The sequence below is a fragment of the Phyllobates terribilis genome, unplaced genomic scaffold, assembly GCF_046119375.1.
Source record: "Phyllobates terribilis strain yellow unplaced genomic scaffold, ASM4611937v1 Scaffold_3__8_contigs__length_932513732, whole genome shotgun sequence".
Taxonomy (NCBI): Eukaryota; Metazoa; Chordata; class Amphibia; order Anura; family Dendrobatidae; genus Phyllobates; species Phyllobates terribilis.
In genome coordinates this window covers 471041666-471059793 of record NW_027362763.1, presented here as the reverse complement: position 1 = coordinate 471059793, position 18128 = coordinate 471041666, and the positions used below count along the sequence as shown (strand labels likewise).

The 18128-nt window shown below is 42.5% G+C and overlaps 1 protein-coding gene across 4 annotated transcripts in view; it reads left to right on the top strand.

Annotated features, from left to right (window-relative positions):
• The first annotated feature begins 2254 nt into the window (after window positions 1-2254).
• WASF1 (WASP family member 1) overlaps window positions 2255-18128 on the top strand; it is a 118526-nt gene continuing 102652 nt past the window's right edge. For 2 of the 4 annotated variants that reach the window (XM_073675849.1, XM_073675850.1), the window contains exon 1: window positions 2257-2701. The gene's annotated coding sequence lies outside the window, so the exon portion shown is untranslated. Of the gene's footprint in view, window positions 2702-18128 lie in introns of all 4 variants that reach the window. The other 2 variants (XM_073675851.1, XM_073675848.1) reach the window with 2 other exon arrangements.

Genomic DNA, 18128 nt, shown 5'->3' with positions numbered 1-18128 from the left:
ATCAAGCACAGTGATACTGTTGTTTTTACACCAGGTATTGGTACTTTTGGCAGTGTAGACAGGTGCCAAGTCCTGCTGGAGAATGACATTTCCATCTCCAAAAAGCTTGTCGGCAGAGGGAAGCATGAAATGCTCTAAAATTTCCTGCTAGACGGCTACGCTGACTTTGGTCTTGATAAAACACAGTGGACCTACACCAGCAGATGACATGGCTCCCCAAACCATCACTGACTGTGGAAACTTCACACTAGACCTCAGGCAGCTTGGATTGTGGCCTCTCCACTCTTCCTCCAGACTCTGAGACCTTGATTTCCAAATGAAAATTGGAACTCTGGGACTTTGTGGAGTGTGTCAATGACTGCCTTCTGGACATCTGTCAAGTCAGCAGTCTTCCCCATGATTGTGGAGCCTACTGAAACAGACTAAGGGACCTTTTTAAACGCTTAGGAAGCCCTTGCAGGTATTTTTTGATAATTATTCTAATTTACTGAGATAATGACTTTTGTGTTTTCAATTGCTGTAAGACATAATCATCAACATTAACAGAAATAAACACTTGAAATAGATCACTCTGTTTGTAATGACTCTATATAATGTATGTGTTTCACTTTTTGTATTGAAGAACTGAAATAAATGAATGTTTTGATGATATTCTAATTTAGTGAGATGCACCTGTATGCTTTTCAAACGAGGGGCAAAGCCAGGACCCCCCAGTCAATGTACCATGGGAAAAGAAATTTGGGTTATCTCTCACATTAACTGGTGTAAGTGCCTAGGTGGTTGGTTTCAGAAATCTTACAATTGGTAGTAGAAGTGTTTGCTGCAGCATCGCTTATCACACATAATGATGATCTGAGTCTAATGTATTTTCTGCTCCTGTCCTTCTCATGCACCATGACCAGATGAGCAACGCTGCAGCAGCAACTCAACCATGTTGTATCAATAGATGTCACAGCTGTGGTCAAACCTGTCCCCAGAATGTCATCAACTGCAGATATTGTGAAATCCGTTTTTTTTAATTCAAATTAAAAGTTGCTTATTACAGTATCAGCAAAAGGTACGAGATGTCAGAAATCTCATGTACACGCTTGTTTTTTATTCCTGACTGTTTTTGAAATCCGCAGCATGTCACTTCTCTCAGCATTTTTTTCACCCACAGAAAGCAATGAGAAAGTGAAAAAACGGTACAAAAAAAACACAACAGCGTGAAAAATTGGGGTAATGAATGCATTTTTACTGCCAAGAGAGCAGGTTTTGACTGCAGAAAAAAAACGTAGCTAAAACGCTGCGTGTAAACAGAGCCTAACAGTAACAACCTGATCTATTGCCTAATTTAAAAGATGTTCTGGCAGGATGAAAACAACATCGAATGATATCCAACACATTACTGATCCCGCCACTCTGGTCCTGATACCTCTTGGGTCCCCCGCCAGTCTCTACTTAAAGGGGTTTTCCCCAAAAATCAAATTATTGCCTCTCCTTTTGGCATAAGAGATAGCTTTCTGATCGCTGGGTGTCTGACCTCTTGGACCCTCAGTGATCTTGAGAATGGGGTCCTGAATTGAGCAGAGGCGCACCTGCAGGGTCTCTGCCCCAATAATTGTCTATGGGACTGGTGAGGACAGCAGTCGGCTAGCTGTCAGTCCCATAGACAATGAATGTCGGCTCCGTCCAGCACAGGCTGCAGATCCCAATCTTAGGGGTTCTAGAGCCCTGTTCTTGGGTTTGCTAGGGGGTCCCAGCAGTTGGAATCCCAGAGTATGAATGTTATGTAGGGGTAACTTGATTTTGGGGTTTAACCGTTTAATGTCCCTGCAGTAACATCTTGACATGGACATGTTACCTGACAGGTGATTGGCTGCAGCAGTCAATGTCCATTTTGGGATGATGTTATCTGAGACTGGTGGGGGAAGCATCGATGATCATACCCTAAGAGGTGGGACGTTTTTTTGTGTTTTTATTCAGTTATGGCAGGAAACCCTTTTTAAAGTGATTGGCAGAGAAATAAATATTTATTTAACCCAACTATAATTTAGTATAAATGAATCAATACTCCTCACATTCATAGTGTTCTAAAATAATAACCAAACGATTATGATCGGCACCCTCACCCCACAAAAATACTGCTCCTCAAGGCCAAACATTGGCGTGGTCTTCAGGGGGTTAAATCCGGGCATCTACTAGCGGTCTCCATGGTAGCCCCTTTCAGATCAGCCCTGTGTGTGGCCGGCTGCTGTGCACTGCCATACCCGGCACAGCACCCCATGGCTAATGCACGGTACCTGCACAGAGCGGATCGGAGGTACTGCGGATTGATGGACTGCACCATCCAGCGGCAGGAGGGGTGCACGTATCCGCGCACACTATCCTCCGCCCCGCTCTGCCCACGTCCCCAGAGCGGCGATACAGAGCCCCCGCCATCTACCCAGCTCAGTGTGGAGAGCCGTGCGCCTGCTGCCATTCCTGCCTCCCTTTCTCCCGCTGCTGACCTGTCCCCGCCCTCTCTCCCTCACAATCTGCTGGCCCGGCTGCAGCGCCTCCGTCTCTTACTTGTTTGTTGTCCTTGAGTCATCGTGGACGATCCGTGACATCGGGGGCAAAGATGGGGCGCAGCTGGTGAGCCGCTCCACGTGACCCCCGAGGAGGATGAGCAGCGATCAGTGAGAGAGCAGCGCCAGATCCGCTCCAGTCCTGCCTGCAGGTATCGTCCTTATCACGACATGATCGGAGCTGCGGTGTATGTGGCCCTGGTGTCTGCGACATCACCAGACTGAATGAATGATCGGGCCCTTCCAGTGCGTGAGAGATTCCCTGTCATGGTGTGCGAGTGAGGAACATGGCTGTGCCTGGCATTCCATGCGTCCCATACCATACAGAAAATGCAATAAATCCCATGCCTTACACCCCATGCCATACAGCCCATGCAATATATCCCATGCCATACACCCCATGCCATACAGCCCATGCAATATATCCCATACCATACAGACCATGCAATATATCCCATGCCTTACACCCCATGCAATATATCCCATGCCATACAGCCCATGCCATACTCCCATGCAATATATCCCATACCATACAGACCATGCAATATATCCCATGCCATACTCCCATGCAATATATCCCATACCATACAGACCATGCAATATATCCCATGCCATACAGCCCATGCCATACTCCCATGCAATATATCCCATACCATACAGACCATGCAATATATCCCATGCCATACACCCCATGCCATACAGCCCATGCAATATATCCCATGCCATACGCAGGACATGTATTTGGGCTGATCTGGGAGCCATACACTGCTCAGTATTTATATAATGGCATCACTGTGCTGAGCTGATAAATGATGACATGGGAATGTGTGAGAGATCTACAGTGTGTGTAGCACATGTGTGTGTGTGTGTATATATATATATATGTGTGTGTATGTATGTATGTATATTTATATATGCACCTATATATATGCGTCTCACCACCATGTTTCTGTTAGCTGCGTTACAGCAATCAGCTGGAGAATAATGTATTTGTTACTCATGATGAGTTGTGGTATGCTGTGTACTATAATTAGGATCTATACTTTTGGCTTTATTATATAATCAGTTATTTGCGTTCCTCACCATATATGCTGTGATTCCTCGCCCATCAGATGCCCCATGCACACACTGGCACTTTTAGCCTGGAGCGATTCTCTATTGTAGGAAATACAATAGAAGGGTTTTGACAGGCGTTTTGGTGGTTTGTCGTGTTATCCGGCTTACTCACACGGTGGGCACTTGCAGATGGCACTGGTATTATGTTGGTATTTGGCCCATACAGTACATAGCTGATGTATGGACCTTGGCTCTATGGTATTTTCTGAAGGATATATCTCAGGCTATGGGTCCAGGTGTCATAATAATTGCCATAAGTAAATTAGGCAAAATAATCAGAAATAAAAATGGATTTTCAATAAAAAAAAAAAAAAACCCTTGTCAATATGGTTCCAAGCATATGAATAGTGGTGAGTGACAAGTGATTGGTAATAAGCTCTGTATACACACGGCAGGCAGAAACCGGCATTTGCCTGGGTACATGTGTGCGCAGCCAAGGTGTGTGCCCGGCATATAAAGATTGCTGTGTCATAGACCTGCTCTGGGATCTGATTAAAGCAATCCGATCCGTCTTCCTCTCTCTCACCCACCCCCACCTGCCCATTCTTCCTGGAAGAGGAGGGGATGCCTCTCACTGCTATCCTGTGCATTGTTAGTGGATTCCTCAGGATTCATGCCAGTGACAAGATGGAAGAAGCTCACTCCAGCACCTGCACATGAGAAGGGGCCGGAAACCATAATCACTCGTGCCTTGTAATACTGGACACAATGACAGCACAGGCCACATATTGTCTCCCTTCACAATGCAGGCACTAAATGCAAAGTAGCCCGGAAACACCGGCAGCCATTCCATAGGCTGCTTCAGTATGGAGGCTCAGCTTCACTTTGAATATGTAAATGATCTCTCTGAGAATTCCTTTGCATGACAATTGTGAAGCGTCCCCATTAGGATGAATAAATGGATGCTTATCTCTGGACTGGGGGAGATCTGGGGGTCTGCACTGCATTTCATGGCTACTGCTATTAGTCAACCTTCAGCTGTCCGTCAAGCCGCACTGACTGATTCGTGTATGTGTTCGCTGCTCAAAATGCTGAGATTTAGTGACTTGTCTACTTCTTGACTACCGCACAGTTTTGTATTCCATACAGGGCTTATATGTGGGTAGATAGCGAGCGCCTTCGGTGATATAGCATGTCAGTTGGCGCGTTGCATGTGGCAGCCATCAGGATGCTTTTTAGTTCAGCAGAAAAGCTGCAACAATCTAGTCAGTTTCCGACCTAAAAATCAGCATTGTTTGGCGGTACATCCGGGGGATATGCTGTCGACAGCAGCGTAAAGGGTTTCATACAAATGAACTCATGAACCATCGTTTGTACAAGCCCCTCACAGTGATCATGTAAGAGTATGTGCACACTGGCCCTAATATATTTTGGTGATTACGCCAGAAAAAACACCTTCAAATGTTGCAAAATTTTTGGCATTTTCACGCCACTCACTTTTTGGTAGATCCCCAAAAATGGGTGTAGCTGGGGACAAGCGTGGCAACACCCGTCTAATAAATGAATTAAAAGTGGTGGTGGTCCTTACTCCAGAAATGTCACGCCAGTGCCTGAATGGAGTGGCATTACTGGAGAGGTGCCCCCACTGATAAGATGTGCAGAATTCATTAGGTGTCCTGCTCCCCTTAATGAATTAGGTGTGTCTTATTCCTGCATGCCCATCTTTAAGTCTGAGGTATAAAAAAACTTCAGTCTTAATGAATTGGGGCCTTAGGCCACGTGCACACGTCAGTATTTTACCTCAGTATTTGTAAGCCTAAACCAGGAGTGGATGATAAATACAGAAATGGTGACGTGTTTCTATTATACCTTTTCTCTGATTGTTCCTCACCTGTTTTTGGCTTAAAAATACTGACCTAATACTGACCAAATACTGATAGTGGGGCCGTAGCCTAAGGCTGTGTGCCCATGATGAGTTTTTGGCTCCATGTATTTTCGCTGAATCAAAAATGGAGCATTTTACATTTCCAACAGTGGATGGGATTTATAGAAATCTCCTGCCTACTGAGCTTTTTTTTCCCCTCAGAGTAAACTGACCTGCGGTGCTGGTTTCACATCCACAACATGTCAATTTCTCTTTCTAGTACACTGAGTTTTATCTGCAGGTTTTCCCCATATAATAGCTTTAGATGTGCGTTTGTTTACCTGTGGAATTTACACATGGGGTTTTAGTGCGTTTCTGCCATGGAAAAGCACTAAAACCGCAAGTAATCAACACATAACTGTATCAATAAAGTACTGTCAAAGCCAAGTAACAGGAAGCATGAAAAACAAAGCTTTATTTAAAGCACGACATGCCAACAAGAGACAAAAATTGCAGTGTCAAAACATGAAGAAAAGTTGGAAAACAACACAGTGAAAAAAACGCCAGAAACCTAATTTACATAATAGATACAGATATGCTGCTTTTTGTAGTAGCATTTTCCTTTGACTTGCACAGACCATGAGAGGCGTCCATGTGAGGATATGCTGTTTATTGTGAACGGTTTAGTGTTTTGGGTACTACGATCTGAATAATAGAAGTAACATTAAACATTTGCTCTCCGGTCTGTGCTTTGTATCCTGTTTTGACTGTATATTGGTTAAATAGACATGGCAAGGAAAATATTCTTAAAGTGGCCTATGCTCTAAAGCTGTACACAATTCCAACCAATTGTATTCTGTAAGGATTTTAATAAGCAGAGCTTTGTTTCCATGGTAACAGACTACTTTCAAATCCTGTGTAGTCTGATCCCTACTTCATACATTTGGTAAGTTAGGATAGCATATAGTAAAGGACATAAGGATGGCTATCGGACTACAGGATCAGACTCCCTGGAGTTTGTAGTTGGTTACCACAGAGACCTATAGGTCTTCATAGGAGCTGTAGTCACAAAACGATTTATTAAAGAGAATCTGTCAGCAGGTTTTTGCCATTTATTCTGAAGACAGCATGAGGTAGGGGCTGAGACACTGATTTCAGTGATGTGTCAGTTATTACGCTGTGAGTTGTTTCAATGCAATGAGTGTTTTATCAGCAGGGGATTAACACTACAGGACTACATCTCCTGTGCATCCTGGTCCAACTCTGCCCCAGCACTGATTAGCAGCTCACTTTCAATATACAAAGTACACAGAAAGCTGTGGTGGGCGGGGGTGTTAGCTTTCTGAGCTCTGCTACATCTAAAAACTTTGTCTCACAACTGCTGTACCCAGTAAGTAAGTGACACATCACTGGAATCATGGTCTCTATTTTCCTCCATTATTCTGCTCTCAGATGAGGTAGCAAAACCTGACGACAAATTCCCTTTTAAAGGGGTTTTCCCACAAACAAAGTATACTTTAATTAATACATCTTGGAATAATAATAACTTCCACAATTGGATGTGTAAAAAAAAAAAAAAAAAAAAATCTCCTTGTGCTGAGATAATCTTATAAATGTGCCCCTGCTGTGTACTGTGTAATGGCTGTGTCTGACCGTACAGGGACATGGTCTGATCATACCACATCTCCTGGCCAGGGACGGACGGACATTACAGCATGCTGCCTTCTGTGAAGTAAAACATTTCTCTACCTGTTGAAAAACTTGTTTTACCTCACAGAAAGAATCAGCTGTCCTGTCTGTATACTCTTTTGCTTCCTCCCCTGCCCAGGCGATGTGGTATAATCAGACCATGTCCCTGTACGGTCAGACACGGTCATTACACAGTACACAGCAGGGGAACATTTATAAGAATATCTCAGCACAGGAACATTTTATTTAAACTCATCCAATTGTGGAACTTATTATTATTCCAAGATCTATTGATTAAAAAGTACTTTGTTCATGGAATACCCCATTTAATGTGTGCACGCCAGAATTCTCGTGTAAAACATCTTAATGACTTGCTAGTCTGAAGTTGAACAAAAAATATTTTGACATTAGACATTTTTCAAGCCAGTCCCAGCTAGCTATGCCAATATTTGTGTAGCATGGGTGGGACAGGGCAAGGCTAACATTCATGGCTATATACACCAATACAGTGACATAACTTACTTGAGAAATTTCTGAGGGTAGCACACACCAGATAACAGATGTGTCTAAGGCTATGTGCCCACAATGCAGAAATGCTCTGAATTTTTCCTGAGCGTTTCTGCATCTTCCTGGCATAAAAAACGCATGCGGATTGTACATGCGTTTTTTCAGCCGGGGACAACTGTTTATCACGCGTTTTTAGCATGCGATTTCGCATGCGAGTTGTCAAGCGCTTTCCAAGCGATTTTAGCATCACTTGGAAAGTGCTTGACAACTTGGTCACACTATATAAATCCATGCAACCAGTATTTTTCCGCAATGATAATCCGCAGCGGAAATTTCCGCAGCATGTGCACAGCACATGCGGATTATCATTGGGGAACATTGCAGACCAGCTACCAAGTGTTTTTTAAGTGTTTTCGCGGTGGAATTGCCGCTGCGAGAACGCTTAAAAAGCGCATAGTGGGCACACAGCCTAATTCATAAAGTGATTTATTTTAAAAGATGAACAAAAGTAGTGGAAATAGTTCTAAATTGCAAATAAATGCCAAATCAACTGTTCTGCTAAGCTCCATGATCTATATTTGGTGGTGACTAGGGTTGAGCGAGTATGTTCTGTCCGAGTATGCTCGGGCCGAGCTCCCAGTATTTATAGTTGCTCGGTGATATGGTTGAATCGCTCCCCCGTGTGCATGATTTGCAACTGTTTGGCAGCTTTATTACATGTGAGGAATGTCTATTTCTTACACATTCCTCACATGTAATAAAACTGTCAAACAGTTGCAAATCATGCAGGGAGCGATTCAACCATATCACCGAGCAGCTATAAATACTCGGAGCTCGGCCCGAGCATACTCGCCGAAAGGGTTAATAGAACATACTCGCTCAACACTAGTGGTGACCCTACTGCTCACCACTCCTGCCCCTCCACTGCAGCACATCTCCATTCAAGAGAATGAGGCTGAATGCAGATGCTTGCACAATCAGAGATGTTCTAATAAAAATAGTTATGGCCTATCATCATATAGATCAGATTGGGTCTGACTGCTGGGACGCCCGATGATCACCCCATTAGAATGGAGCAACTGTCGCTCCATTGATTCTTTATGGCAGTGTTCTCCAACTCCAGTCCTCAAGGCCCACCATCAGGTCATGTTTCCAGGATTTCCTTAGTATTGCACATGTGATGGAATTATTACCTGTGCAAGTGATGTAATTATCACCTGAGCAATACTAAGGAAATCCTGAAAACATGACCTGTTGGTGGGCCTTGAGGACCGGAGTTGGGGAACACTGCTTTATGGGACCGCCCAGGGCTGTGCTCTGCTTTTTCCAGCAGTCTCCATAGATAATGAATGGTGATGCAGTCTTTTCCCCAGACAACCCATTTAAGGGGATGCAATTTGCATGAGTTTATTTGTTCGGTTAGGTGACTGTAAGACTGTGTGCCCACTATGCTTTTTTTAAGCGTTTCCGCAGCGGCAATTCCGCTGCAGAAACGCTTAAAAAACGCTTGGTAGAAGGCCTGCCATGTTCCCCAATGATAATCCGCATGTGCTGTGCACATGCTGCGGAAGTTTCCGCTGCGGATTATCATTGCGGAAAAATCCGCAGCACTACCAATTATTTTGCGGAAGCTCGGCGTTTTTGCCGCCATTGACTTGCATTGGAACGCATGGAATCCGCATCACTGCATCTGCAGATGCGGAATCCATGCATTCCAATGTGCTGATGGTACCCGGGTCTGGTACTCTCCTCCGGACCCGGGTACCATAGTACCTGTAAAAAAAAAAAAGAATAAAATAAAAAATATACATTATACTCACCTTCTGATGGCCCCCGGTGTCCTTGTCTCTGTTTGCCGGCAGCTCGTGGTAGACTTAAGGACCTGCGCTGACATCATTTAGTCATGTGACGGGTCACGCGACCGCTGATGTCGGCAGGTCCTTAAATCCACCGCGAGCTGCCGGCAAGCAGAGACAAGGACAACGGGGGCCATCAGAAGGCAAGTATATATTTATTTTTTTATTTTTATACATTCTTTCGGTCACACTATATAAATCCATGCCGGTTGCATGGATTTATATAGTGTGACCAAGTTGTCAAGCACTTTCCAAGTGATGCTAAAATCGCATTTCTGCATCGTGGGCACATAGGCTTTATAGTATTGATCACAATTTGCATGAGTTTATTTGTTTGGTTAGATGACTGTAACTGTACCTTGTTTGATCAGTCACATAGATGAGCGAAACATACATTGTGGACAGATATTTCCAGATCTACCAGCCGGTCTACTAGTTCTAGTTCTGCTAAATACTAACGTCTAAAAATAGTCCTGAGTCTATGATGATTGTTTTTGTGTCTCCACCTGTTTGCATTTCCTTTTTTTCCTGACTGAAGATGAATTGTGCTTCCTTCTTATGTAAATCACCACACAGGTCACTGGTACCTTTCTTCTGAGATAAGATTCCTGTTTAAAAATTTACTCTCACCTTGAATGAAACAGTCTCTTTGAGGGGTCAACTTTTAGGCTATGTACCCACGATGCAGAAATGCTCTGGATTTTTTCCTGAGCATTTCTGCATCTCCCTGGCAGAAAAAAACACATGCGGATTGTACATGCGGATTGTACATGCGGATTGTACATGCGGATTGTACATTCGTTTTCCTGCCAGGGACATGTGGATGTGAAGCGTTCTTCACATGCATTTCCGCATGCGGGTTGTCAAGCGCTTTCCAAGCGATTTTTAGCATCACGAGGAAAGTGCTTGACAACTTGGTCACACTACCGGCATGGATTTATATAGTGTGACCGAAAGAATGTATAAAAATAAAAAAATAAATCTATACTTACCTTCCGATGGCCCCCGCAGTCTTGCTTTCCTCCGTCCCGGCTTGCCAGCAGCTCGCGGTACACTACACTGAAGGACCTGCCGTCACATGACTAAATGACGTCAGCGTAGGTACATAAGTCCACCGCGATCTGCCGGCAAGCGAAGACAAGGAGACTGGGGGCCATCAGAAGGTAAGTATAATATTTAATTTTTTATTTTATTCTTTTTTTTACAGGTTCTATGGTACCCGGGTCCAGAGGAGAGTCGCCTGTCCTCCACACCCGGGTACCATCTGCACATTGAAACTCATGTAATCCGCATGTACAGATCCAGTGATGCGGATTCCATGCGTTCCAATGAAGGTCAATGGCGGCAAAAATGCAGCGCATCTGCAAAATAATTGGTAGTGCTGCGTTTTTTTCCGCAATGATAATCCGCAGCGGAAATTTCCGCAGCATGTGCACAGCACATGCGGATTATCATTGGGGAGCATGGCAGGCCTTCTACTAACCATTTTTTAAGCGTTTCTGCAGCAGAATTGCCGCTGCGGAAACACTTAAAAAACGCATAGTGGGCACACATGTTGGGTTTTTCAGCGGTTTTGTTGCAGATTTTTATGCAAATTTTCAGCTGTGTTTTGCAGCACCAGCAAAGTCTATGAGAAACCAGAATTCTCTGTTCACACATCTTGGAAAATAGAGCATGTCACAGCATTTTTTAGCGTTTTTTCACCCATAGGAAGTAATGGGTGGTGAAAAAAAAACGCACCAAAATTTGCATCAGTGTTTTTGATGGCAAAATAGAATGGGGTTCTTTTTTTTCACATAACTTTATGTACATGCATAAATAGAGACAGAAGGACAGTGAAAAACACACAAAAAAATCAGCAAAACCTGCATTTTTGACGCAGATGATTTTCTGCCAGAGATTAGGTTTTGCTGCAGATTTGTGACCCTGAAAAAACCCAGCATGTGTGAACATAGCCTTAGGCTGTGTGCACACATTGCGTCTTTGCTGCGTTTTTTCAGTGCAGATTTGTCACAAAACCTGAAGGAATTCCTTATGCCAGCAAAGTGAATGAGAAGTCTCATGCACATGTTGCTTATTTGTGACTTGCAGATTTGATGCAGATTCAAGTCTGCAGCATGTCAGTTCTTTCAGCATTTTTGCAGTGTGTTTTTTTCATATCTACCTATCTCTGGAAGTTATATAATTGCACCCTTTAGTGCCTTGCATATGGAGCTTGTTGTACAGCTTTGTATGAAGCTAATAAATAAATGAAAAAAAACGACGTAGGGTTCCTCCTAATTTATGAAACCAGCAAAGGTAAAGCAAACAGCTGTGAGCTGATATTTTCAGGCTGGGAAGGTCCATGGTTTTTGGGCCCTTCCCAGCTCAAAAGTACCAGCCCGCAGCCACCCCAGAAGTGGAGCATCAAATGAGATGCGCCAATTCTGGTGCTTCTCTTTTGCTTTTCCTGATTACCCTGGTGCGGTTGCAATCGGGGTAATGGGGCTTGGGGTTGATGTCAGCAGTGAATTGTCCAAAAACCCTGCTGGCATCCAACTCTGGTGCTAGTAATGCAGAGGTGTCTTATCAGACACCCCCATTATTAACCCAGTAACAAAAAGGAAAAACATACAAAAAATTCTTTATTGAAATAAACACTCCCCCCATACTCTCTCTGATTCACCACTTTGTTGAAAAATAAAAAAAATCCCACGCAGGTCCGATGTAGTCCACTGAATTTCACTTACAAAGCCTATGGAGCCTTGTGTGGGTTACACTGCGCTGCTTTTAGACCCGGCTACTCTGGAGAGCGGTACCGTTAAATGATAGGAAAAACGCAGCGGCAAAAATGCTAAGAGTTGCAGAAATGGTGCAGAAATTTGTGCACCAAATACTTAGCGTTTGCACATATCCAAAAAGAAAGGCCAAATTTGAAAGTGAAAATGCTGTCCTCTTTTTAAGGCTGGTGCAATATCGACAGGATCGGCCACCAGGCTAATATGTATGGAGGCCTCGACTCTCCCCCAACATCATCTGTGTCCCGATTCTTTTGCTCTATGAGAGATAATGTGCCACCAGAGACGTCTTGTAGCAACTCTCGGAGAACACAGAATTTCTCGCCTGAGCGTGCCTTTGTATGGGGGACATGGGTGAGACAGCTATTAGCCGAACATCTATATGTTGTGCATGGGAGAGGGCTTAACACCAATCAGTCATAACATTAATCTGAAATTTTCATTGACAGCTGCAGCACAGCTTGCTATAAATGTTGGATGGATCCGGGTCAACCCACTGTAACCCACATATGTCTTGAGAATGGAGAGGGGGTAAAGAAAATAATTCCTGTCTGTAATTCTGCCTCCTTCATGGTTGTACCTCACATAGGCTGCTTGACATTTTGGTCTGGAACTTGTTGTTCAGGCTTTATAAGCTAAGGACACTTTTGTGACAAATGAAATGTAGGACATGATTAAAATGTACAAAATGTTATATTTTTCTTTCAGAATTTTTCAGTTTTGTACTTGCCACCGAGCCAAAGAATTTGTTGTCTATTTTTATTTTGTAGAGATACTTGACAGGCATAATGAATTAAATTGTCGCTGTCATTTCAACAAACTTTGCATAAAATTATAGTTCAGGTGAATATAAGAAACTTGGAATATATCTAAACATAGACATATTTCTTACTCCACTTATGAGCCACTTCTTAACCTCCCCAAGCCTGCTGAACTCATCATTTGCGTTGAAAAACATTAAATTCTTTCTAAAGACAAGATGAACTGCCAGCTCACTAAGGGATCAGATTACAATTGCCTATTTGTGTCTGTGAAGGGGGAGGAATAGGACAAGAGAGATGCACACTAGTGTGTGCTGCCACTTTCTAGTAGATGTTTTATCTCAGAGCTGAATTCACAGCCACACTGCTCAGTACTGCTCTGTTAGCTGCTGCTTAGACGGGAGAGCAGAAATCCCTAATGTATTGCGCATGGGAGACCTCATAGCACATTATCACTGTACTGATGGAAACAGAATTAGATGCTTTTATATTTTATGACGTAAGTAGCCTGGATAAGTGATCACTAGTATGGGCTGTAATACCCCTTTTAATATAGACTACCTCTTCTGTATACTGTCAGTGGCTTGCATCTCTGTAGTTTCTTTTTGTCTCAGCACTTGTATGATGGATAGTTATATATAATGTGACTTGGGAGCTAGGTGTGTCTAAATTGTAATGTTAACCTAAGATACTCCCTTCTAGGAGTGGTGTTGTGAACACTTTCTTTTGGTAACCAGTTTGTGCAAAAATGTCTTTTCTTTTTTGCCTTGCTTGTTAAAACTTGCCCTAAGAGCCTTTATTCATGGATCATGAGTTATTGGTTGTGACAGACATCACTCTTTTGTATTGTTGTCCACATGTATTGCCAGTGAAAATCTACAAGACTGTGTATGGCAGCATGGACAATGTGTTCATAGATGAATGGATTTTAGTGTAATGAGTCAAATATGTGAAGGGGTTGTAAATGCATGACATTTGCTTATTGGCAGCTAGGTTCCTGAAATGTTATTTCTTTTAAGAAGAGATGATTTACTGCACAGAATTATAGTAAAGCCGTGGGTATATACGTCTTATTTTCTCCTAGCTAGATTTGCAGGTGTACACATAGTAAGTCCAGCATGGTTTAGGACAGGGGTCTCAAACTCGGCTGGGTATATGGGCCACACAGAAAAATGTGAATTTGAAGGGCCGCATTCTTTGCAGGACAAGATGACATTTTTAGTGATACCATATTATTTTTTATTTACAATTATTGATAATTTTTCTGAACATTTTTGCCTTGTTTTTCTATGTTATTCTTTTAAATGGCAATCATCTTATGGGTTCTGTAACAGTTTTATAACGTGCGTCATTACAGGTGCAGAGATAACAAACATGCACTTTTTTTGTTTAGTTTATAAATAAAACCTTTTGTATTGTCAAAAAACTTTTCATACTTTATTTTGAATTTCATTTTTACATTTATTTTTCTTTGTGTCCTCTAGTTAGCCACAAACAGTAACTTTGTCTTATAATTAGCACCATATAATAATTCTGACCAACATCTAATATTAATGTGCCCATACTGGCCCTCATCTTATAGTAATGTCTCCTTCTTGTAGTAATATCCCCATCCTGGTCCCCTTCTTGTAATAATGCCCCATCCTGGTCAACATCTTGTAGTAATGTCCCCATCCTGGTCCTCATCTTGTAGTAATGTCCCCATCCTGGTGGCCATCTTGTAGTAATGTCCCCATCCTGGTCGCCATCTTGTCGTAATGTCCCCATCTTCTAGTAATTTCCCCAATTTTGCTGTGATCATCACAGGGGCTCCAATGCCTGCTGTCCGCATGTGGCCTTCGGGCCATATGTTTGAAACTTTAGAACTACTGATCGTAGGTGATGGGTTAACAAACAATTTTTCCCAATCAACAAATATTAGGTACTTACCAGGAATGCTTCAAGCCTAAATAAATTGTAGTTTTAAAACTTCACTTTTTTGTACACTGAATTAAATCTTAAAGGGGTTGTCAACTACTAGGACGACTCATTCTCGATCTGAATGTTTGGCGCCGATAAAATAAAAGCACTCCTACTTGCCTCCAGAGCCGGCACTGTTCCAGCGGTGTCCGCACTCGCGTTCCCGATGCTCTCGTGCGGATGTAATGACACGTGAGCCCTGTGCCCAATCGGCATTGGTGTCACTGTCTCCTCCCCAGGACATATTGAGCATCAACATTAAGCCAGGGCTGCAGCTGGCCGCTCACTTCCTCTTGATGTTCAGTTTTTCCAAAAGCGGGGACAGTGACACCAGAGCTTTGATCAACTCCAACTTTCTGCAAATTTGTTAGAAGAAATCTCTGCAACAGTCGTAGGCTTTGTGCGCATGTAGTTTTTGGAGCACAAACTGAGCAGAGTTTTTCTTTAACTGTAGAGAATTTTGGAAGAGTGTTTTAAAGATTTTTTTTTTGCAGCCTTTTGATTGGCCAATGCCCAATTTGGAGAGTTTTCCTTCAGGATTAATTTCAAAGAAGTGCCATGCATTTTCTACTTTGCATTAAGTGTATTTCAAAAAAAGTTACAAAAAATTCCTCATATGAACAGCAAAGTAAATTTTCCATAGAAATGCATCAGAAGTTTTCCAAGAGTTTTTGAAACAGTTTTTGAATCCGCTCCAAAAAACTCTTAGATTTGGGAAGCAACCCCATTTTTTTTAATCAGTTTTGAACAGCAAATTTGCCACATAGGACTTCACGTTGTTTTCCAAATTAATTTTTTGCAAGCAGCAATATATGCTTGTTGCCCTTGGAAACAGATCATCAAGTGTTGGTATAGCAAGAAAGCATTTGCGTTTTCCTTTTAAAACATTTGAATTTGCTTAGCAGCATATCAACACATATTTGGCAGAGGCTTTCCTAAGTGGGCATAACAGAAAAACATCACGTATTTCCTGGGCAAAGTAATATTTTGAATCTCTTTAGGCAGAGAGTCAGTAAAGAACTAAATGTTTAATTGTGATTGTTGTAATCACATGTATCCAATGTATACTCTATAGTCACACTTGGAGGAATCTTAGAAACAGATGAAAGAATCGTATGGGAACACTGGTGCTGCCCACATTGACTTAAAGTTATGTTCACACTTTCAGGATTTGCCATGAGCAAATCTGACATTTACCATATTTCTTTTTTATTTATTTTACTATATAGCACCATTAATTCCACAGTACTTTACAGACATCATCATCAATGTCCCCATTAGAGCTCACAATCTAAATTCTTTATCTGTAGATTCTTGGAGTGTGGGAGAAAATCGGATAACCCGGGGGAAACCCACATAAACACGGGGTGAACATACAAACTCCTTGCAGATGTTGTCCTTGGTGGGATTTGAGCCCAGGACCCCAGTGCTGCAATGCAACAGTGCCATAACCATTGAGCCATCTGCTGATGACATATATTAAAAAGAATCTGCAGCAAAAATCCGAAGCTGAAAACTCAGATTTCTGGCCCGGGCGTTCGAGCAGATGCATATTGAGATTAACCCAATGGTTATTCAGTGGAACAATTCTGTGGTGGCTTTTTCATGCAGAATCTGTTCAAGTAATGAGCGTGCAGCAGGTGTAAAAATCGCGGTCAGTATGTGCAATTTTTAATTCACGTGCATTGCAAATGAATGTAAGCAGATTGGATGAGGATTTAGCGATGGAATCCACAACTAAGACCTCATCAAATCCTGAATGTGTAAATATAGAGTCAGGGGCAGAATTAACGGGGTTGTAGGATTAGAAAGAGAAGTCTTTCTTTCTTTTTGTCCATGTCTTGTGTTGCAGTTTAGCTTCATTTTATAATCTTCTACACATATTCTTTAAACACTGCATAGACTTTCATCTTTTACTGCTGGTTAAACTTGACCTGATCTAAAGGAGGGATGACCTTAGATCTTGCCCTCTAAATAGGATGTCTCATTCAGACATATGTTTTTCACGTATTTGTTCTATTCGTGTTTTTCCCTGATAGAACACATACCCTTTATAATCTATATGGCTGTTCTCATTTCCCTTTCTTTTTTTTTTCTTTTTTTTTTTGTAGACTGTCCGCAAAAAAAAATCATGGAGATATGTCCATTTTTTATCGATATCATGGATGAAAATGAAAAAGTATGGGTCTGTGAAAATAACGAACAGCACATGAATCCATCAGCGTGCTGTCCGTAATTTATTTATTTTACTCACTTATATAGCGCAATAATTCCACAACGCTTTACAGTGATCATCATCAGGACTGTGGTGTTGGTAAGCCAAACCTCCGACTCCTCAGTTTCCCTGACTTCCGACTCCAACTCTGACTCCACGATTCCACAGCCCGGCCTCACTACTGAGCATGTACATAAAGTGCAGCACAGATTCATCTCACTGCCTCACTACTGAGCATGTACATAAAGTGCAGCACAGATTCATCTCACTGCCTCACTACTGAGCATGTACATAAAGTGCAGCACAGATTTATCTCACTGCTGAGCGTGTACATAAAGTGCAGCACAGATTCATCTCACTGCCTCACTACTGAGCATGTACATAAAGTGCAGCACAGATTCATCTCACTGCCTCACTACTGAGCATGTACATAAAGTGCAGCACAGATTCATCTCACTACTGAGCGTGTACATAAAGTGCAGCACAGATTCATCTCACTGCCTCACTACTGAGCATGAACATAAAGTGCAGCACAGATTCATCTCACTGCCTCACTACTGAGCGTTTACATAAAGTGCAGCACAGATTCATCTCACTGCCTCACTACTGAGCATGTACATAAAGTGCAGCACAGATTCATCTCACTGCCTCACTACTGAGCATGTACATAAAGTGCAGCACAGATTCATCTCACTGCCTCACTACTGAGCATGTACATAAAGTGCAGCACAGATTCATCTCACTGCCTCACTACTGAACATGTACATAAAGTGCAGCACAGATTCATCTCACTGCCTCACTACTGAGCGTGTACATAAAGTGCAGCACAGATTCATCTCACTGCCTCACTACTGAGCATGTACATAAAGTGCAGCACAGATTCACCTCACTACTG